Here is a 23,103-nt window from a genome sequence, read left to right on the forward strand (position 1 = left end):
TATGTTGACCTGGGCCTGTGTTCTCAGAGTATAAGGAAATCATCGGACTTATTGTATGTGCCCCGAGGTTCACAAAGAGCGATGTACATTTGGAGTACATTTATCAACCTTCTCAACCCCCATAGGGTTGGACATGGGTCTTTTTATTACACAGATATTAATATTATTATTCGGGAAAAGAAAAAGCTGTTGTGTTATGAGCTCCATTGATGCAGCATGCTCTCTGCCTACTAGGCCAGTGGTTCCCAAAGTCGGGGTCGCGACCCAAAGGTGGGCCGCGAGCAGCCACGGGAGGGCCGCGAGATGATTTCCCCCAAAAAAAAAAAATCATTTTTTTTTTAAACTTTTTTTTAACTTTTTTTTTCAGGCCACTGCACTTAGAAGCAGGCCAGGACAGTGTTTCTAGTTGTATTCTAAAATTCTATTCTATTGTATTCTAAAATGTGACTATATGGTTTTATATTAACTTAATAAATAAACAAAAACGAAAAATCAACTTATTTCAACGAACATTTCAAACTAAATAACAGATTATGCACATAAAACGCTGAAAACAACCGAAGCAACAATAGTATTTTAATGATGCTATTATTATTATCATTATTATTTTGCAACAAGTTAGCCCTCTCATAAATAGCACATATAAATGAATAACTAACTTGAACTAACTTAATAGGATTGAAGTGATATTTGGCTTAAAAAATCGGTCACCTGGCAAAAAAAAAAAAAAAAAAAGCCTGACGATGTGCATTGGGCCGCGGCTCTCTGACGCCTTATTTTCTGGGTCCCGGCCTGAAAAGTTTGGGAACCCCTGGCCTAGGCAACACCATCTGTTCGTTGTCAAAAGCTACTCGTAGGACCGTCATCAAAAGCTACTCGTAGGACCGTCATCAAAAGCTACTCGTAGGACCGTCATCAAAAGCTACTCGTAGGACCGTCATCAAGAGCTACTCGTAGGACCGTCATCAAGAGCTACTCGTAGGACCGTCATCAAAAGCTACTCGTAGGACCGTCATCAAAAGCTACTCGTAGGACCGTCATCAAGAGCTACTCGTAGGACCGTCATCAAAAGCTACTCGTAGGACCGTCATCAAAAGCTACTCGTAGGACCGTCATCAAAAGCTACTCGTAGGACCGTCATCTAAAGCTACTCGTAGGACCGTCATCAAAAGCTACTCGTAGGACCGTCATCAAAAGCTACTCGTAGGACCGTCATCAAAAGCTACTCGTAGGACCGTCATCTAAAGCTACCTGTAGGACCGTCATCAAAAGCTACTCGTAGGACCGTCATCAAAAGCTACTCGTAGGACCGTCATCAAAAGCTACCCGACCGTCATCAAAAGCTACTCGTAGGACCGTCATCAAAAGCTACTCGTAGGACCGTCATCAAAAGCTACTGGTAGAACCGTCAATCAATCAATCAATCAATCAATCAATCAATCAATCAATCAATCAATCAAATTTATTTGTATAGCACGTTTAAACATGACGCTTGTCAACCAAAGTGCTTCACATAGCTAAGCTAAGTACAAAGAAAAGTATAAAATAAACAGATGAATTAAATAAAATCAACGGATAGACAAAGGAAAAACAGAACAACACGTCAACAAGTACGGCAAGAGTCAAAGTGAGTCAGGAAAGGCCAAGCGATATAGGTGGGTTTTGAGTTTTGATTTAAAAGACTCGATGGAGGGGGAAGATTTGATGGACATGGGGATGCTGTTCCAGAGGTCAGGGGCTGCGACCGCAAAAGCACGTCCCCCCCTAGACTTGAAGTTAGACCTACGAGTGGTTAGGAGACCCTTATCAGCCGATCTGAGGGCCCTGGCGTTGGTATAGGGGGTGAGGAGGTCTGCTAGGTAAGCAGGGGCTTTACCATTTAGGGCTTTATAAACCATTAAGAGGACCTTGAAGTCTATTCTAAAGCGCACCGGGAGCCAGTGGAGGGAGGCAAGTACAGGGGTGATGTGAGCTCTCATCAAAAGCTACTCGTAGGACTGCCCTGTTCTATTCGTTTGGACGCACGGAAATATTAGTAATCATTTTTGGACAGTTGTTCATCAAAAGAGAGAAAGAAAAAAGCTGGCGTTTTCTCAAGTTTTCAGTTTTCCCTCGTATCTCCTCAGCTGCTCTGTGACGAGCAAGGTCTCGCCTAGATTTTCAAGCTTGTCTTAAGGTTGTCACCATGAGTTACGCATGTCAAATTGATTATTGACTATTATCGCCTATTTCAGAACCGAAGATGGACAGCACGCTCCCGCCTCTCCTCTCCTACGTTACTGTAGGAGAGACGTGAGCATTTTTTTTAAAGATTAGTCCCTGAAGCTTTTACTAAGTATCTTGCCTAAAGCTTTTCTGCTCTATAAAGCTGATTATGTTTTTAGAACATCACACAACTATTCGATTATATTAGATTAGATTATACTGGGCACCCAAGTGGCGATCCATGTAACACGCTGCGTCGCGAAGCAGCCGACCCGGGTTCGATTCCCGGACCCGGCGTCCTTTGCCGAATGTCTTCCCCCCGCTCTGTCTCCCGTTCTTCCTCTCTCTCTCTCTCTCTCTCTCTACCGGACTGCCCGGTAGTACAAACAAATAAAAATCTACCAAAAAAGATTAGATTACACTTTATTGTCAGAGAACAACTAAATCTTATGGGCAGTCTACATATTAGTCTACAGGCTGCGTAAAAAGAACACACCTGATTTAGCAGGAGAGGGAAGGTGGGGTGTGCATAAATACAGAAAGACAAGTTACAGTATGAGGAGGTAGGAATATTATGTGATGCTTTGACGGCACAATAATTGCATTTCCAATGAATACTAGGTTGGAAAATACATTTGCAGGGTTCAACATGACTAATCTAATGTTCATTTGTTCATTTGATTACATTTGTACAGATACAGATACAGATCAAGATACAGATGGAGATACTGTAGGAGAACTCGACTAGTAATCTGGGTTTATGTAAATCGCTGATTCCCCCTAGAGTTATCAGTGGATGTCTCACATAATATCACTGCCCAGAGCTATAGACGAGGACGCATTCCGAGTGAATCGATACCACAGTATCAACAACACATGTGGTTATGGACGCATGATCCTTGGTGTCGATGTTGACACCGACACAATCAGTGAGAGCGGACCAACAGCACTGCCAACGCATCTGCCTGAAGTATTATTGTAGCCACATTCACATTTATAGTACAAATGTAATCTGCTTTACAATGGGTTAAGACAGTTCCAAATAGACATCAAACTCTTAAAAAATATTTGAATGTATGATTATTATGTATTGATATGGTAAAAAAAAAATGTTTAATTAAAATACAGGTTTGTGGGTAGCGCAGTGGACTAAGCACTCGCCTACCACCGCAGAGACTCTGGGATTGAATCCAGCCGTCCGGCTTGGTCAGTCGTCCCTACTAACACAATTGGCAGTGTTAGCGGGTGGGAAGCCGGTGGTCCTGGTCGTTGTAAAGTGCGACTCCTACTGGTCGGTCGGGATGTCTGTTCAGCAGGGAGGGGATCTGGGGGAAATAGTGTGAACCTCTGCATGCGTTACGTTTCGCCAGTGAAACTCCTCGCTGTCAGGTGAAAAGAAGCGGCTGGCGACTCCACATGTATCGGAGGAGCCATGTGGTAGTTCTACACCTTCCCCAGGCCGACAGTGGGGCAATGTGCGCAACGACCAGGAAAGGAATTGGCATAATGACTAAATTGGGATGGGTGAAAAATACAGAAAAGCCCCAAAATAAATAGAATAAAGAAGATTCTAAACACAGATTTGTTATGCAGAAACATAGGCTAAAACATGAACAAGGAAGCAAAATTAGTAGGGAGGGAAAACTGCTGATGTCAGGGGCGCCAGAATAATTTCAGAATTAGTGTGCGTGCGTGCGTGCATGTGTCAGTCATTTCAATGAGATAGCATGAATTAACCAACTGGCTGGTTGCCTGCGCCTGTAATTAAGAAACAGTCGTTCCAATTAGAAATAAGGCTGCACCAGAACGTCAGCTGGTCCTCTCTCATAAAGACGACGGTAAAGAAAGAAACAGATTCAGATAACGTCTTTAATAACAGACGTTATCTTGGGGGGGAAAACAAGCACACGGAAACAGCTCTGTTTGTTTCCTAACGGTGTGAAACCTTAACACCTTGGCTTCTATTACTCACAGGGATTATTAATTGGTCCATACCCTACACAGTATTACATTAGTTAACGTGTGATGATGTATCCATCCGTAATCGCTGCTCAAGGCCTCAAAATAAACAGAATCAGAAAGGTTTATTTATTTTATTTTTTACTTTACTAGTAAGCTTGCACATACAATGAATTTGTCTTGGTCATTTGGTGCATCAACATTAACAGATGATTAACCCTTAAGGCCCTCCCATAGTCGAGCAGACTGTACACAGAGCAGACTCCGCGGAGGTCCGCGCGGACTCTTTGAGCTTTTGATCTCAGCGGACGTCCGCGCGTCAGAAAATAGGAGCTTCGCACTTTGCACTCTGCTGTGGGTCTGCTTTGACTCCCTTTGAGTCCGCGCGGACCTCCGCGGAGTTGCTCTGTGTACAGTCTGCTCGACTATGGGAGGGCCTTTAGAGTTCGCCAGACCCGTAGGCGGGTCTACAATATCACAAAATAGCTGCGACCTCAGAGGGTTCGAATAAAATGGAATATATAACTAAATTATAGGGATGTCCGATATTATTGGCCTACCAATATTATCGGCTGATATCGGCATTAAAATGTGATATTGGAAAATATCGGTATCGGTTTTCAAAAGAAATCTAAAAATATATATATATTTTTTACATTTTTATAACCTTTATTTACACAGGCAAGCAAGTAAGAACAAATTCTGATTTTATTTATTGTCAAAAGTATGCATAATGTTGTGTTAATTCCACAACAAGAGATATGTAATGTTAATTACCAAAAATTATTCCATTTTTGGGGGGGGGGGGGGAACCCTGCATATATCGGTATCGGTTGATATCGGTATCGGAAATTAAGAGTTGGACAATATCGGTATATCGGTATCGGTAAAAAAGCCAATATCGAGCATCCCTACTAAATTAGAATAGAAATACAATAGAATTGAATACAGGACAGGGCTGTACAATTGTGCAGGATGAAGTAAATGTATACACGTAATTGGAATACAAATACAGTGGGATATAATTTGTAACAGGGCTGTGCAATTGTGCAGTACTGTGCAAACAATATAAACAGTGTCATGTTCAGATGCTCACAGCTTTGAGTATATGTGCAAATATATAGTCCAGGAATGGGTGTGTTAATGTAACACAGTGTGACAGATGCTTATGTAGCGTATAGTGTCTAGTATGGGGAGAGGAGATGAGATTTGTCCAAAGACTCTCAATGTGAAGCATCGCTGTCCATGGTGCTGAAAACACCTCTGTAATTGGAGCTGAAGCAGTGGTAAAAAAGGTTAACGGCTCATAACACACACAGCATTGAAGCTATTTTATTGGTTGCAATGTACTGTACATTGTATGCATTTGATTGGTGTGACAATGTCCTCTTTGATTGGATTAAAATGTAAATATTATTCCCTGCTTTTTTTTTACCTAGAGTGGACAGGAATGATTGAAACGTATTTTCCAGGGATGGGGAAAACGTTGTGTGGGGGCAATGGGCCCTTGGACCGCCCTTGGCTGAAGTTATTCATGTCACTCACTGTACATTTCTAACAGGTTCTTAGTATTTGTGATGATAATTGTTCCTATAGTTTCAGGACATAATTAGAGTTTGAACTCTGACCAGGTTTTATAGCAGAAGCCCCCCTTGCTACCTTACTCTCTGGCCCCCTTGCTACCTTACTCTCTGGCCCCCTTGCTACCTTACTCTCTGGCCCCCTTGCTACCTTACTCTCTGCCCCCCTTGCTACCTTACTCTCTGCCCCCTTGCTACCTTACTCTCTGGCCCCCTTGCTACCTTACTCTCTGGCCCCCTTGCTACCTTACTCTCTGCCCCCTTGCTACCTTACTCTCTGGCCCCCTTGCTACCTTACTCTCTGGCCCCCTTGCTACCTTACTCTCTGGCCCCCTTGCTACCTTACTCTCTGCCCCCTTGCTACCTTACTCTCTGGCCCCCTTGCTACCTTACTCTCTGGCTCCCTTGCTACCTTACTCTCTGGCCCCCTTGCTACCTTACTCTCTGGCCCCCTTGCTACCTTACTCTCTGGCCCCCTTGCTACCTTACTCTCTGGCCCCCTTGCTACCTTACTCTCTGGCCCCCTTGCTACCTTACTCTCTGGCCCCCTTGCTACCTTACTCTCTGGCCCCCTTGCTACCTTACTCTCTGGCCCCCTTGCTACCTTACTCTCTGGCCCCCTTGCTACCTTACTCTCTGCCCCCTTGCTACCTTACTCTCTGGCCCCCTTGCTACCTTACTCTCTGGCCCCCTTGCTACCTTACTCTCTGGCCCCCTTGCTACCTTACTCTCTGGCCCCCTTGCTACCTTACTCTCTGGCCCCCTTGCTACCTTACTCTCTGGCCCCCTTGCTATCTTACTCTCTGGCCCCCTTGCTACCTTACTCTCTGGCCCCCTTGCTACCTTACTCTCTGGCCCCCTTGTTACCTTACTCTCTGGCCCCCTTGCTACCTTACTCTCTGGCCCCCTTGCTACCTTACTCTCTGGCCCCCTTGCTACCTTACTCTCTGGCCCCCTTGTTACCTTACTCTCTGGCCCCCTTGCTACCTTACTCTCTGGCCCCCTTGCTACCTTACTCTCTGGCCCCCTTGCTACCTTACTCTCTGGCCCCCTTGCTACCTTACTCTCTGGCCCCCTTGCTACCTTACTCTCTGGCCCCCTTGCTACCTTACTCTCTGGCCCCCTTGCTACCTTACTATCTGGCCCCCTTGTTACCTTACTCTCTGGCCCCCTTGTTACCTTACTATCTGGCCCCCTTGTTACCTTACTCTCTGGCCCCCTTGTTACCTTACTCTCTGGCCCCCTTGTTACCTTACTCTCTGGCCCCCTTGCTACCTTACTCTCTGGCCCCCTTGCTACCTTACTATCTGGCCCCCTTGTTACCTTACTCTCTGGCCCCCTTGTTACCTTCCTCTCTGGCCCCCTTGCTACCTTACTATCTGGCCCCCTTGTTACCTTACTCTCTGGCCCCCTTGCTACCTTACTCTCTGGCCCCCTTGCTACCTTACTCTCTGGCCCCCTTGCTACCTTACTCTCTGGCCCCCTTGCTATCTTACTCTCTGGCCCCCTTGCTACCTTACTCTCTGGCCCCCTTGCTACAAGTAGCTTACTCTCTGGCCCCCTTGTTACCTTACTCTCTGCCCCCTTGCTACAAGTAGCTTACTCTCTGGCCCCCTTGCTACCTTACTCTCTGGCCCCCTTGTTACCTTACTCTCTGCCCCCTTGCTACCTTACTCTCTGCCCCCTTGCTACCTTACTCTCTGCCCCCTTGCTACCTTACTCTCTGGCCCCTTGCTACCTTACTCTCTGCCCCCTTGCTACCTTACTCTCTGGCCCCCTTGCTACCTTACTCTCTGGCCCCCTTGCTATCTTACTCTCTGGCCCCCTTGCTATCTTACTCTCTGGCCCCCTTTCTACCTTACTCTCTGGCCCCCTTTCTACCTTACTCTCTGGCCCCCTTGCTACCTTACTCTCTGGCTCCCTTGTTACCTTACTCTCTGGCCCCCTTGTTACCTTACTCTCTGGCCCCCTTGTTACCTTACTCTCTGGCCCCCTTGTTACCTTACTCTCTGGCCCCCTTGCTACCTTACTCTCTGGCCCCCTTGCTACCTTACTCTCTGGCCCCCTTGCTATCTTACTCTCTGGCCCCCTTTCTACCTTACTCTCTGGCCCCCTTGCTACCTTACTCTCTGGCCCCCTTGTTACCTTACTCTCTGGCCCCCTTGTTACCTTACTCTCTGGCCCCCTTGCTACCTTACTCTCTGGCCCCCTTGCTACCTTACTCTCTGGCCCCCTTGTTACCTTACTCTCTGGCCCCCTTGCTACCTTACTCTCTGGCCCCCTTGTTACCTTACTCTCTGGCCCCCTTGCTATCTTACTCTCTGGCCCCCTTTCTACCTTACTCTCTGGCCCCCTTGTTACCTTACTCTCTGGCCCCCTTGCTACCTTACTCTCTGGCCCCCTTGTTACCTTACTCTCTGGCCCCCTTGTTACCTTACTCTCTGGCCCCCTTGCTACCTTACTCTCTGGCCCCCTTGCTACCTTACTCTCTGGCCCCCTTGTTACCTTACTCTCTGGCCCCCTTGCTACCTTACTCTCTGGCCCCCTTGCTACCTTACTCTCTGGCCCCCTTGTTACCTTACTCTCTGGCCCCCTTGTTACCTTACTCTCTGGCCCCCTTTCTACAATTAGCTTCCTCTCTGGCCCCCTTGCTATCTTACTCTCTGGCCTCTTCTTGATAGTTTACTCTCTGGCCTCTTCTTGATAGTTTACTCTCTGGCCTCTTCTTGATAGTTTACTCTCTGGCCTCTTCTTGCTAGTTTACTCTCTGGCCTCTTCTTGATAGTTTACTCTCTGGCCTCTTCTTGCTAGTTTACTCTCTGGCCCCTTCTTGCTAGTTTACTCTCTGGCCTCTTCTTGCTATTTTACTCTCTGGCCTCTTCTTGCTAGTTTACTCTCTGGCCTCTTCTTGATAGTTTACTCTCTGGCCTCTTCTTGCTAGTTTACTCTCTGGTCTCTTCTTGCTAGTTTACTCTCTGGCCTCTTCTTGCTAGTTTACTCTCTGGTCTCTTCTTGCTAGTTTACTCTCTGGCCTCTTCTTGATAGTTTACTCTCTGGCCTCTTCTTACTAGTTTACTCTCTGGTCTCTTCTTGCTAGTTTACTCTCTGGCCTCTTCTTGATAGTTTACTCTCTGGCCTCTTCTTACTAGTTTACTCTCTGGCCTCTTCTTACTAGTTTACTCTCTGGCCTCTTCTTGATAGTTTACTCTCTGGCCCCTTCTTGATAGTTTACTCTCTGGCCCCTTCTTGCTAGTTTACTCTCTGGCCTCTTCTTGCTAGTTTACTCTCTGGCCTCTTCTTGCTAGTTTACTCTCTGGCCTCTTCTTGCTAGTTTACTCTCTGGCCTCTTCTTGCTAGTTTACTCTCTGGCCCCTTCTTGTTGGTTTACTCTCTGGCCTCTTCTTGCTAGCCCACTCTCCAGAGTGATGCATTGTGCATGCTCTTAGAAGCATATGAAGAATAAGGGAACTCATTAAAATAAATTCTCTCACTTTGATTTTCAAAAGTATTCCCATAAGTAATCCTCAATTATCTTCTGATCCTGTGATCAGAGTACATCGTTTTCTTTTCAGGTAACATAACAGAATACAGTTGAAGTTGTTGAATAGAGCTGTTACGAAGGATCAGATTAAACCGAATATATATATTTATTGATTGATATATATTGCATAATATTTGTATATCGTTTGATATCCCTTGTATATTCCTTGTACATATACACGGAATATCCCTTTAGCCTAGTACAGACCATAATATTTCATTCTCCTATTGGACAGCGGTCCACAGGCGCCATGGCCATACCTTCAAGGTCTGGTTCAAAGTCACCGCCGGGGACTTGCCTGGACATGAACGGTATTGCGCAAGGATATGAGACAGGAATAAAGCTGGTACTAGTTTGTTCACCTAAGCGTATAAATACGGCGCAGGTGAATACAGAAGCACTTAGTAACTAAAGTTGAAGCCTCACCCACGATACGACGTGCGGTGAAGTATGGCCTGTTTGGCCCCAAATAGAGCATTGAGACCGCGTGCGAATTAATAACTGAAGTGTCAGAGTTTAACGCTGTACCGTCGAGTTCGACCTATTCTATTAAGTCAGTAATAGTCTATTGGTGTATAGTGTATCGTGCGGCTAAAGTTCTACAGTGACCAGCATCACCAACGTTTCCTCGTACCAGCTAGAGTGCTTATCCAGGCTGGGCTGCTTACCATGGCGCTTTCACCCGAGGGGCCCTAGACGAGGACCGTGTGGATTATGTACACTGGATAACCTACCGACGACTGCATAGCCCTTTTCGGCTGGATTATATTTGCTTTTGGTCCTGTAATTAATGGAGCGGAGAATCGCCGACATCCACAATTGTGTGGGATTTACCCTGTGAGGAGCCACGTCGAGTCCGCCTCTCAGAAGCCTGAGGCCGGCTAGCTTTCTTCCATGTGGAGCTACATGCTACGGAGAACAGCTGTATTCGTCTGCGGATCAAGATCTTATTGCACCGTCTCCTGTACTTGGAGTCTCCTTATCATCATTGACCCAGACTCTACTACCGACAAATCCTCTACCCTTGCTGGCTTACAACCGGGGGGACCCTACCAGTATCTCCCGCTATATTACTAGTGTACCATAGATATAATTCCTAAGATTCAGGTTGTATTATTATCTCCTGCGTAATATGAGAATGGACATTCGTTATTGATTTGCCTACGCACATTCCTTTGCATTATAAGCGCATCCAAAGTAAAGTAAAGTAAAGTATATTATGTACCTTTTGCTGCTAATAAATACTTAAATCCAGTTTTGTGTGGAACCGATTCATTGTGGGAAGTGTTCATCATTAGATACCTGTGTACTGTATGGCCAGTAGGAATGTACATAAGACGGTAGTGGTTTAATGATACCATACCTATCAATACAGTCAGGGAATTGTACCCCTCAGTTACAAGAGCTAACAAAGTAAAGTCCATAGAAAGTCTCAAAAACGTAAATGGGTTTAGATCATAAATAGCTTGATTGATTGATTTATTGATTGATTGATTGATTGATTGATTGATTGATTGAAAACTTTATTAACAGATTGCAGAATGGGTACAATACAGTACAGCTCAATACACACAATTGTTAAGGGGATGCAGACCAGAGAAAGACTTTTGTCTTGTTTACATCAGGGTCCCCCATTTTCAATTAATCAGGACATATATGACATACATGACATACAGATAGACAGTACTGCTACATCTATACATTTATGACATACCAGATTTACAAATACAGTACTGTTTGTGATACAAAAAGAGTCCAGAAAAGGGAGTATATACATTTGACGTAAAAACTGTACATTGGAGGAGGTTGGGTGGGGTTGTGTGGGGGGGTTGGGTAGGGAGGGGTTGCGGGGGGAAACACTGTACAACTGTACAAGCAAAACTGTACAATTAGGGATCGGAATCGAGAATCGGAATCGATTGGGAACCGGTTCCTAATTGTCCGATTCCTGGAATCGCATGCCTCCGTGACTATCGATTCCTCTTATCGATGCCATGTTTTTCCAACAGTTGCGCATTTAAAAACAATAACGTTAGCGCCACGCATGCAGCCATAGCAGACTATTTGATTCCTTGACTAGGAAAACCTAAAGGGCTCGATATTGCGACCGTTTTCTGTGTGCAGTGAAAACTGAAAGTGCTTTGCATCCTAGTCATTAATTTACATCGTAAAGTAACGTTAGCCGCTAGCTAGCTAAATAGCCATGCTCATTGCAGAGAGAGACAGAGAGAGAACACTGAGCTGGCCTTTATTTATACAGGTAGGTTATTGCTAACAAATTCTCTTTTGCAATAACGACCTGTTGAATGCAACTACAGTTCAATAGATAAAATTAGTTCTCAAATACATTATTTTATTTAAGTGTATAGTTAATACATTTTTTACAGTTTTTGTATTTTTCTGACATGGGGGCTCAACAATAAATGATAAATGACAATCAGAAATGTCAAGTTGCATGTTGTTATTCTAACCAGCTTAGTTCTGTTGCATTTCCAATACATTTATTGAAATTATAAATGTAGCAAGAATCGATAAGGGAATCGATGAAGAATCGGACCGATAAGCAGAATCGATAATGGAATCGTATCAATACAATCTTATCAATTCCGCTATTCCAAACCACATCAAACTGCGGCACACTGCCGTGAAGAGTTTGTATTTTTACTGCTTAAATTCTAAATAGAGGCTGCATCAATCTCAAGTGTCAAGTTTCATGTTTTGTTTTATTTGTTACCTATAAAGTACATTACAGGGAAATGCTTGGTTCTGTATGAGCCCCTGATAATGTGCTTCATACTGTAAAGAAGTTAAAAGAATAAAGTCCAAACACTATACAAAATATACAATATACAAACTAAAGTACAACCTAAAGTACAAAATGCAAACAATAAGTTACAAAATGCAAAAAAAAATAAAAAAAAAATGCTAAATGTAGAAATGAGGTATGGATGTAGTGCAAATATTTTTTGTAATAAATAGATAAAATATAGTGTAGTGTTAAAAAGTGTATAAAGTGTCTAAAGTTAATGTTAAAGGTGAGTGTTTGTTTAAAGTGTGTGTGTGCAATGAATGTAGATGGATGGGTTTATGAGTATTTTTCCTTTGAGAATACAGTAACGCTGTTACAAGAATTCCGTTACTACACAACAACCCTGTGTGTAGTACTGGGCTGCTCACTAAGGTCTAATGTGAGCCGTATGCATGCCCGCCTCTCTTGGCTTAACGTTGAAAATAGATTGTCTTTTAATATACTTGTGCTGTTCAAGTTGGTCATGAGCAGTAAAACTCCTGTTTTTATACATAATCAGATTGTTTTTAGTAATACTGTGCATGAGCATTACACTAGAGGTTCCAGTAGTGGGCAGCTTGAATTGCCAGGTCCTAAAACCAACGCTTTAAGGAGATCTTTTATTTTTAGAGCATTAACTCTTTGGAATAACCTGCCTCAAAACCTCTGGTGCATTTACAGTAGATTCACGTTTTAAAAAGAATCTTAAATAGTTTTTAAATTGTTTTTAACACTGTAAAGTAATTTTTAGTTTTTGTTTTACACTAATGTAATTTTAGCTATCTTAATTGTTACAGTAGTTTCATTATGCACTGACTTAATAATTTAGTTTTTGCAATAATAATTGTTTTTGTATGTTTTTTTGTGTGTGGACCCAGCTAATGGGGATCCCTAATAAAATAAAATCTGTGCAGAACACGTTGCCATGGAGCTGGAAATGATTGTGTCCGGCATGTTCAGCTCAACGGTACCGTGGCTGGTGTTTGTGCCCAGTCATGAAACGTGAGGCGCACCGGGGGGTGGCATGCTATAGCTCAGCCTGTTAATGAGCAGTACCACCGCCTGCTCTCCGCGCTGCGGGTTGGAATCCCGACTGACGCTACACAGTAAAAAAAAAAAAAGTATAACTAAAACATTCATCGTGCATTTTTCATAGCTAGCGCGGATCTCTAGAGATGTCTCTCCATGGTTGCAGGCAAAAACTTCACCAGGCTCATTGCTGAATCTCATTCATCTTTCATATACTGTAAATGGGTAAACACATTTATCAACCAATATTTGCACATTTTATGTATCCTTCCAGCACATTTTCAAAAGTATTCCCATAAGTAATCCTCAATTATCTTCAAAAGCACCTGTCATCAGAGTACATCGTTTTCTTTTCAGGTAACATAACAGAATACAGTTTCAGTTGTTGAATAGAGCTAACAAAGTCCATAGAAAGTCTCAAAAACGTAAATGGGTTTAGATCATAAATAGAGATTGACAATTAGGGATCGGAATCGAGAATCGGAATCAATTGGGAACCGGTTCCTAATTGTCCGATTCCTGGAATCGCATGCCTCTGTGACTATCGATTCCTCTTATCGTATTCCTCTTTTGTGTGTGCAGTGAAAACTGAAAGTGCTTTGCATCCTAGTCATTAATTTACATGGTAAAGTAACGTTAGCCGCTAGCTAGCTAAATAGCCATGCTCATTGCAGAGAGAGACAGAGAGAGAACACTGAGCTGGCCTTTATTTATACAGGTAGGTTATTGCTAACAAATTCTCTTTTGCAATAACGACCTGTTGAATGCAAATACAGTTCAATAGATTAAATTAGTTCTCAAATACATTATTTTATTTAAGTGTATAGTTAATACATTTGTTTACAGTTTTTATATTTTTCTGACATGGGGGCTCAACAATAAATGATAAATGACAATCAGAAATGTCAAGTTGCATGTTGTTATTCTAACCAGATTATTTCTGTTGCATTTCCAATACATTTATTGAAATGATAAATGTAGCAAGAATCGATAAGGGAATCGATAAAGAATCGGATCGATAAGCAGAATCGATAATGGAATCGTATCGATACAACTTATCAATTCCCATCCCTATTGACAATAGCCTCTATTTTGCATTGAAGCTGCAAAAATAAAACGTGTGTTTTGGCGTACATGCCTTCATCAAGGTATGCAAATGTTTCTTAGGGCGTTTTCACACCTGTAGTTCGTTTGCTTTGTTCCGATTCAGGGAGACACAGGGACTATAATGATACAATTGTTGCACTTGTCCTTTAGTTCGTTTGTGTTCACACGGCTGTGTTAACAGCGCACCAAAACAAACGCCTGCGCGAGCAAACTCACTCATTGGTCAGATTTTGGGGGGTGTCCCCCCCCCAACCCTGAATCGAGCCGAGAGAGAGAGAGAGAGAGAGAGAGAGAGAGAGAGAGAGAGAGAGAGAGAGAGAGAGAGAGAGAGAGAGAGAGAGAGAATCCCGCACGGTGCTGCTGCTGTCACTACAGAGACCCCGGCTCCTCTCTCCTGCGCGCGGCTGACTGATATCAACGACGCAGTGTACCTCATCGCTGCTCCACGTTGACCCACGACGTATTATTATTATTAATTGTGTCAGTTTGTTAAATCGATTGCATTCTCACAGCGTACGAGTCCGCTTCGGGTTCGGTTGGAACTGCGCCGAGACCACCCTCTCTAGGTGGTCTCGGCCCGCTTGTTTTGTTCCGCAACAGAATGTAATTGCTGTGTTCACATATGCCCAACTGAACCGAAATAAGGGGTAAACGCTCCAGGTTCCGGAATAACAGCTCCAAACGAGCTAGGTGTGAAAACGCCCTTAGTCTCTCATTCACCGCTATTCCAAACCACATCAAACTGCGGCACACTGCCGTGAAGAGTTTGTATTTTTACTGCTTACGTTCTAAATAGAGGCTGCATCAATCTCAAGTGTCAAGTTTCAAGTTTTGTTTTATTTGTTACCTATAAACTCCTGTTTTTATACATAATCAGATTGTTTTTAGTAATACTGTGCACGAGCATTACACTAGAGGTTCCAGTAGTGGGCAGCTTGAATTGCCAGGTCCTAAAACCAACGCTTTAAGGAGATCTTTTATTTTTAGAGCATTAACTCTTTGGAATAACCTGCCTCAAAACATCTGCTGCATTTACAGTAGATTCACTTTTTAAAATAATCTTAAATTGTTTTTAAATTGTTTTTAACACTGTAAAGTAATTTTTAGTTTTTGTTTTACACTAATAAGCTATCTCAATTGTTACAGTAGTTTCATTATGCATTGTGTGTACTGACTTAATAATTTAGTCTTTGCAATAGTAATTGTTTTTGTATGTTTTTTTGTGTGTGGACCCCAGGGAGACTAGCTGGTTGCTATGGCACCAGCTAATGGGGATCCCTAATAAAGTCAAATAAAATCTGTGCAGGACACGTTGCCATGTGGCTGGAAATGATTGTGTCCGGCATGTTCAGCTCAACGGTACCGTGGCTGGTGTTTGTGCCCAGTCATGAAACGTGAGGCGCACCGGGGGGTGGCATGCTATAGCTCAGCCTGTTAATGAGCAGTACCACCGCCTGCTCTCCGCGCCGCGGGTTGGAATCCCGACTGACGCTACGCAGTAAAAAAAAAAGAAAAAAAAAAAGGTATAACTAAAACATTCGTTGTGCATTTTTCATAGCTAGCGCGGATCTCTAGAGATGTCTCTCCATGGTTGCAGGCTAAAACTTCACCAGGCTCATTGCTGAATCTCATTCATCTTTCATATACTGTAAATGGGTAAACACATTTATCAACCAATATTTGCACATTTTATGTATCCTTCCAGCACCTCCAGCCTGCTGCGGTAGGTGTTGGGGGGGGGGGGGGGGGGGGGGGGGGAACCTCATTGCCTCTCAGTTATGATTAGGGCCCATCAATTATTCATTATACACTTATTGTGCAGCAAGAGGGATATGCATATTGGCCCCCGTCTTATTTACATGGGGGAGGGTATCTCTAAACTCGTTGTCAAATGATATTAGAATGGAGTGGATTCATTTGGCTTGTTGAGAGATGAAATATTAAGACAAGAGTGTGATGCGCCTCTGCTGTTCTCTACAGGAGCTGGAGTAAATTTTCGTTTATGAGACGTTGAGTCCCCGCGTGGGGGTAGGGACGGAGCGAGGGAGGGAGGAGGAGGAGGAGGAGGAGGAGGAGGAGGAGGAGGAGGAGGGGGTTCACGACAACAGGCTGGTTAGATCAGTGAAACGCCGCTGGCATATTGAGCATGGCTAATCCGTAGTGTCAGTGGTCACATGGAGGGAGAGCCAGAGAGTCACGTCCTCTCGCACCCCAGGAAACACCGATCGCTTCTTATTACGGAGGCGCTAAACAATTTATCAAGCGCCTGGGCATATTGTGATTAAAAGACACACATCTGCTGTGGAGAATCCCTCCAATCAGCCGCTTGTCTACAGGTCTGTCCGTGTGCGAGCGGGGCAAGTGTATCGGAGTCAAAGGAGTCGGTTAAACTCCACCCGGGGGGGAAATACCGCCCCCCCTTCTGCAAACGCACCCAGCTACGCTATTGAACTGGTTCGACCCTCAAAGAGCTTGACCGACACCCTGTAATACAACAATGTGTGTGTGTGTGTGTGTGTGTGTGTGTGTGTGTGTGTGTGTGTGTGTGTGTGTGTGTGTGTGTGTGTGTGTGTGTGTGTGTGTGTGTGTGTGTGTGTGTGTGTGTGTGTGTGTGTGTGTGTGTGTGTGTGTGTGTGTGTGTGTGTGCGTGGCTACGTGGGTAGAGCTATACAGACTCACGAACGTAAGATCACCGGTTCGAGCCCCGGTCAAGGCCGCTGTCGTAAAAGTGGTGTCGTTGTCCAGCAGGGAGCACTCTGTCCTCTGGACCTGTCAGTAACAATGCCCCTGTTACGGTGATAGGGACACCGTACAGCTGTGAGTGCCGTCCTTCGGATGAGACGTTTGACCGAGGTCCCGACTGAATCCGGTCGTTAAAGAACCCCAGGACACCTATCACAAAAAGAGTAGGGGGTTCCCCCGATGTCCCCCCGACGTTCCCCGACGACGTCTCTGACATCAAGGCCATCTAATCACCCCCCCCCCCCCCTGCCTTAATTGGCTGATATCAATCCCTGTCTCCTGAGCTGTTCATGGCAGTGTGTATGGCAGCCATTGAGCCTGCGTAGCCCAAGGTTGGGGGCGCTACACAGTGGTGGTGAAGGAGTACACTGTAAAAAGGTTGTGGGCGCTACACAGTGGTGGTGAAGGAGTACACTGTAAAAAGGTTGGGGGCGCTACACAGTGGTGGTGAAGGAGTACACTGTAAAAAGGTTGGGGGCGCTACACAGTGGTGGTGAAGGAGTACACTGTAAAAAGGTTGGGGGCGCTACACAGTGGTGGTGAAGGAGTACACTGTAAAAAGGTTGGGGGCGCTACACAGTGGTGGTGAAGGAGTACACTGTAAAAAGGTTGGGGGCGCTACACAGTGGTGGTGAAGGAGTACACTGTAAAAAGGTTGGGGCTAGTGATATTAAGATTCACCGATTCGCATCGGTGCACCAGCATAAACTTTCAAGATGCGAGTGCACCGGTGGAAAAAGTGCGCATCGGCTACAATTCAGGTTGAACTCGCGATGCATCTTGTTGTAGCGTCTTTGCATCGGTCAAAACCGATTAATTCATATAATTTCCTCTCATCCACTTCTGTCAGCACTCAGCAGCAGAGACTATCTTTGCTTCGCTACTACGGAAGGCGAGAGCCGCGTCACAGTTATCAACAAACAGGGAAGTCGAGGAGACATGAATAAAATTGACCAACTGGAACGTTAGCCGCTCAGCTAACGCTAAACTATCTAACTAACTAACGTGACTCCGCAACGCGTCTCTACAATTCGTAGCCGCATTTCTGCAGACCCCTCTCTGATTGGTTGAGGCCATTTCTGCAGACCCCTCTCTGATTGGCCGAGCGCGCGCATGAGCCGCGACAAGCTCCTCTAGCCAGGAGTCGAAACTCCGTTAAGCTCCAGAGAGAGAGGCTGAAAACCCACAGTTGTTGCCCGACGGATGGGAGCCGAATCCCGGATCCGAGTTTTCTGATGAATAGCCCCAAAACATGGAGGTCGCGAACGCAATTTATACGCATGGAAGTTCTGATGAATAGCCCCAACACATGGAGGTCGCGAACGCAATTTATACGCATGGAAGTATTGATTACGTCATAACGAATCATTAAAAAAATATACTGTTAACTGGAATATGTTGTGTGTGCCTTTACACATATGTTGGATAGGATTATGTAATTGGTTTGTCATTAAAAACCAATAATAATCGCTCGCCGGCTTCGCTGACCAGAGCTCTCTCAGATTCAAAGTTTGAATTGCAGCCTGGAACATACATGTTTCGGAACCAATGTGTAACTAGACAGTTACAATATAACATTTATATTAATTAACCCAGTTAATGCCTTAAGAGAAAGAGTCTGGTCGTCAATTGCTACGGAAATGTTGTGTCTGCAGAAATGGCCTCAACCAATCAGAGAGGGGTCTGCAGAAATGCGGCTACGAATTGTAGAGACGCCTCCGCAACACCAGTTCCATTAGTGAGGAAATGGGGGGGGGGGGGGGGTTATGTTGAAGACGCTTGACAACAGGTTCAAAGATAACTTTACATTTATTGGCGATTCGTTTCTTTATATCGCTTCCTCCAGGTTCCAACTGTGTTGACAAAATGCCTTCATGGTGTGGTCAGCTACGGCACATCAGAACGCTCAAACTCAAATGCGCGCGCTCTCTCTCTCTCTCTCTCTCTCTCTCTCTCTCTCTCTCTCTCTCTCTCTCTCTCTCTCTCTCTCTCTCTCTCTCTCTCTCTCTCTCTCTCTCTCTCTCTACGTTCAATGATTTAAAGTGGCCAGACGTTACAATATAAATACTAACTGGATAGTTGATGATAAACATTTAATTTCATTATCTGAAATATTATAAAATCATTAAGTCTGCTATAAGCCATTATCCCTTTGTGTGTGATTATTATTGTCTCACAGTAGTGTGTATATATAAATTGTGTGTGTGTGTTTTAGCTAAAGTGGATAGAAAACACAGTACTGTGCAAAAGTCTTAGGCACCCAAGAGTTTTTATATAAATTGTCTTACAGTAGATTATTTTATTTTTAATAATAATATAAGCTGCATATAAGGAATACAACCAAAATCCTCTGTCATACCATAAAATTGTATCATTATTTTGCATCGTGTTGAATCGCATCGTATCGGCCCGAATCGCATTATGTTGAATGAAATCGTATCGAACAGTTAACTGCATCTCAACAGGCGTGAATCGTATCGCATTGCATGCTTCAAATGTATCGTTAATGTATCGTATCGTTGGCAACGTATCGAGATGCGCATCGCATCGGCCTCAGTGATGGGGATGCACATCCCTAGTTGGGGGCGCTACACAGTGGTGGTGAAGGAGTACACTGTAAAAAGGTTGGGGGCACTACACAGTGTTATGTACCATGAGCTTGATCACTCCTGTGTCACTGGGCATGCAGGTGAGGGCTGCTAATTAGCTAATTGCTGCTGATTGGATACCTGCTGGCAGGTTAAAACCAGTCTCTGAGACACACATGCACTCTGTCTGTGGCTAGAGGGAGAGTTGTCACGTTCTCTCATTCTTTGTTCTTTAGTTTGTATCAGTATTTCATTGTTGGAGTAGTCTTTTTGGGTTAAACACGGGTTTTGGTGTCGGTTTGCACATAGGTTGCGTGCCTTTGAGCCAGGGTCGTAACAAGAGCGGTACAATTGGTGTAGAGCGGTGTGTGTGTGTGTGTGTGTGTGTGTGTGTGTGTGTGTGTGTGTGTGTGTGTGTGTGTGTGTGTGACACGTGTGTGTGTGTGTGTGTGTGTGTGTGTGTGTGTGTGTGTGTGTGTGTGTGTGTGTGTGTGTGTGTGTGTGTGTGTGTGTGTGTGTGTGTAGGTGTGTGTGTGTAGGTGTGTGTGTGTGTGTGTGCGTGTGTGTGTGTGTGCGTGGCCCTGGGTGAGTCCAGCTCCGCTCCCCGGTGACGGCGGCTGAAATGGAAGTTTGCACTGCAGGTCAGAGCGGAGCTGTAATTATTTCCTCACTCCATTAAGTGCGAGTAAACCATCGCACTCAGCACCGCGGCTAATGCGGTGCCCCCGTGGCATTGTAATGCTCCCTCTAAACGAATGCCCCCCTCTGACAGCCGGGGGCCTAGCGGGCAGCGGATTACAGCGGGGTTAGCCCCCAGCGCTCTCTCTCTATCTCTCTCTCTCTCTCTCTCTCTCTCTCTGCAGAGGCTCTATCGTTATCAGACGCACGCATCTGCCCCGTCGTCACTCTGGTCGGAGTCGGAGCCCCGAGGCGAGTCTGAAGGCGCTTAAATAGGCCTCCGACGTCGCTTAAACACATGAAACTCAGATTAAGTGCAAATGCGATTGGAAAGCGGGGGTTATTTCGTTGGAAAAATAACTTAGAGCCATTCATGGTTCAAGTCAGTGATTTTCAAAGTCATGTGTTATCGCAGCGGCGGTGGGAGATTGTGCGTGGCTGTCCGCGATAGTGAGGTAGAGCAGTCGTCTGGTTCGATTCCCCCTCCTCCCGGGCAGCGTGTCGATGTGTCCTTGAGCAAGACACTTAACCCCTAACTGCTCCCGATGAGCAGGTTGCCACCTTGCGTGGTCGCCTCCGCCGTCGGTGTGTGAATGTTTCAAGTTCAAGTTTCAAGTTTCTTTATTAGTTGTCATACAGAAGTACAGAATACTTTTATACAAAATGCTTCTTTCTGTTACTCTCCAGAGACTGTGCTAGACAAAAATAGATAAGTATAAAATAAGTATAGCAAGTATAAAATAGAAGTCAAGTACGTGGACAAAAGTGTTCAGTATATACATATATACAATGTACAATGCAGAGTAGAAGTAACTGAGTTACAATACAATATACTATATACTATACAGTGCAAAGCAGAAATGGGATGAGGTACAATGTAGGTACAATTTACAGTAATAATAATAACTTTATTTGTATAGCACTTTTCATACAGAGGTTGCAGTTCAAAGTGCTTCACAACAGTAAAAAATACAGGCATAAGCGAGCATAAAAAGATAGACAGGTAGAATCACAGTGTTTCACATTAGGATCTAGCATCCCAATAGGCTCTCCGCTTACAGTTTTCAGTAACACAAATAGTAAAAATAGTTTAAAATTATTCAGTTTAAAAATAGTAAAATAAAAATAAAATAAAATAAAATAAAAATTATAAAATAGAACGGACATAAAAAATACAGGCATGAGCGAGCATAGCAAGATATGGCAAGTGACAACAATGCATAAAGTTTACAGACAATCCATGCTGATTGATCTGCCATAAGCAAGTGAAAGTTTACAGACAATCCATGCTGATTGATCTGCCATAAGCAAGTGAAGATTACAGTCTGTTCTAACAAACCAAACTGCCATGTATTAAAGTTTACAGACAATCCATGCTGATTGATCTGCCATAAGCATAAGATTACAGTCTGTTCTAACAAACCAAACTGCTACAGCCAGGACACAGTTAACCTGGTTCTACTAACAGCCAGGACACAGTTAACCTGGTTCTACTACAGCCAGGACACAGTTAACCTGGTTCTACAACAGCCAGGACACAGTTAACCTGGTTCTACTACAGCCAGGACACAGTTAACCTGGTTCTACAATGCTACAGCCAGGACACAGTTAACCTGGTTCTACTACTACAGCCAGGACACAGTTAACCTGGTTCTACAACAGCCAGGACACAGTTAACCTGGTTCTACTACAGCCAGGACACAGTTAACCTGGTTCTACAATGCTACAGCCAGGACACAGTTAACCTGGTTCACTAACCGACGGACATAAAAAATAAAATAAAATACAGGCATGAGCGAGCATAGCGAATAATAAGAATAGTTTAAAATGATTCAGTTTAAAAATAGTCATCAGTAAGAAGTAAAAAGTGCAATAGCCGACACATGAATTTGATAGGCAGTGTAAAAGAGTAGGCAGGGTAAGAATAAATACAAGTTGTGTCAGGATATCCCTGATGTTTCCTCTTGCCACTAGGTGGTAGCAGATATCTATCAGTGAAATGCCTGAGCAAAGAGATAGGTTTTAAGCTGTCTTTTAAAGATGTCTAGCGAGTTGGCTTCCCTGATGTTTTGGGGTAGTTTGTTCCATAGTTTTGGGGCATAGTTGATAAAGGCTGCATTACCGATCCTCTTTTGACTGCTTCTGGGAGCCTCTAGTAGTCCAGCAGCTGATGATCGCAGTGTTCTTGCTGGTGTGTAATTTATTAGAGTGTTGGCGATGTAGCTAGGTCCCTGTCCATTTAGAGCTTTGTATGTAAGGAGAAGGACCTTAAAGTCAATTCTAAATGTTACAGGAAGCCAGTGTAAAGCGGCTAAGACTGGACTAATGTGCTCTCTCCTTTTGGTTCTAGTTAGCAGTCGGGCTGCAGAGTTTTGGATTAGCTGAAGCCTCTCTGTGGTTTTCTTAGGGAGACCTGTGAAAAGTGCATTACAGTAGTCTAGCCGGCTAGATATGAATGCATGAATTAGCTTCTCAGCATCGTTCTGATTAATAAGGTGTAATGAGGTATGGGTTGTAGTGCAAATTCTTTACCAATAAATATAATGTGTGTTTAGGTGTTCTAAAGTGGGTAAAGTGGGTGCTGCAGTGAGTTGTTTGTTTAAAGTGAGTGTGTGCGTGTGGATGTGTATGCTGTGCGTGCAATTGATGGTTGTTAAATAGTGTTATTGTCATTTAGCATTCTGATGGCCTGAGGATAGAAGCTTCTTCTGAGTCTCTCTGTGCTTGCCATGAGACTCCGGTATCGCTTGCCTGAGCGCAGCAGTTCATTGAGGCAGTTGTTTGGGTGGCTGGAGTCTTTGATAATTCTCTTAGCCTTACCCATGCACCGCTTGTTGTAAATGTTCTGGAGAGTGGGAAGCCCCCCTCCAATTGTGCGTTCGGCTG

The 23,103-nt window shown here is 44.2% G+C and overlaps 1 protein-coding gene across 1 annotated transcript in view; it reads left to right on the top strand.

The window, feature by feature from the left end:
* The window catches only part of cadm1b (cell adhesion molecule 1b), a gene marked incomplete at its 5' end in the record, with an annotated part of 172,790 nt that overhangs the window by 103,589 nt on the left and 46,098 nt on the right, over positions 1-23,103 (top strand). The gene's annotated exons all lie outside the window — the stretch shown is intronic.

The sequence above is a fragment of the Notolepis coatsorum genome (genome assembly GCF_963971535.1).
Source record: "Notolepis coatsorum genome assembly, chromosome: 1".
In the NCBI taxonomy this organism is placed as follows: Eukaryota; Metazoa; Chordata; class Actinopteri; order Aulopiformes; family Paralepididae; genus Notolepis; species Notolepis coatsorum.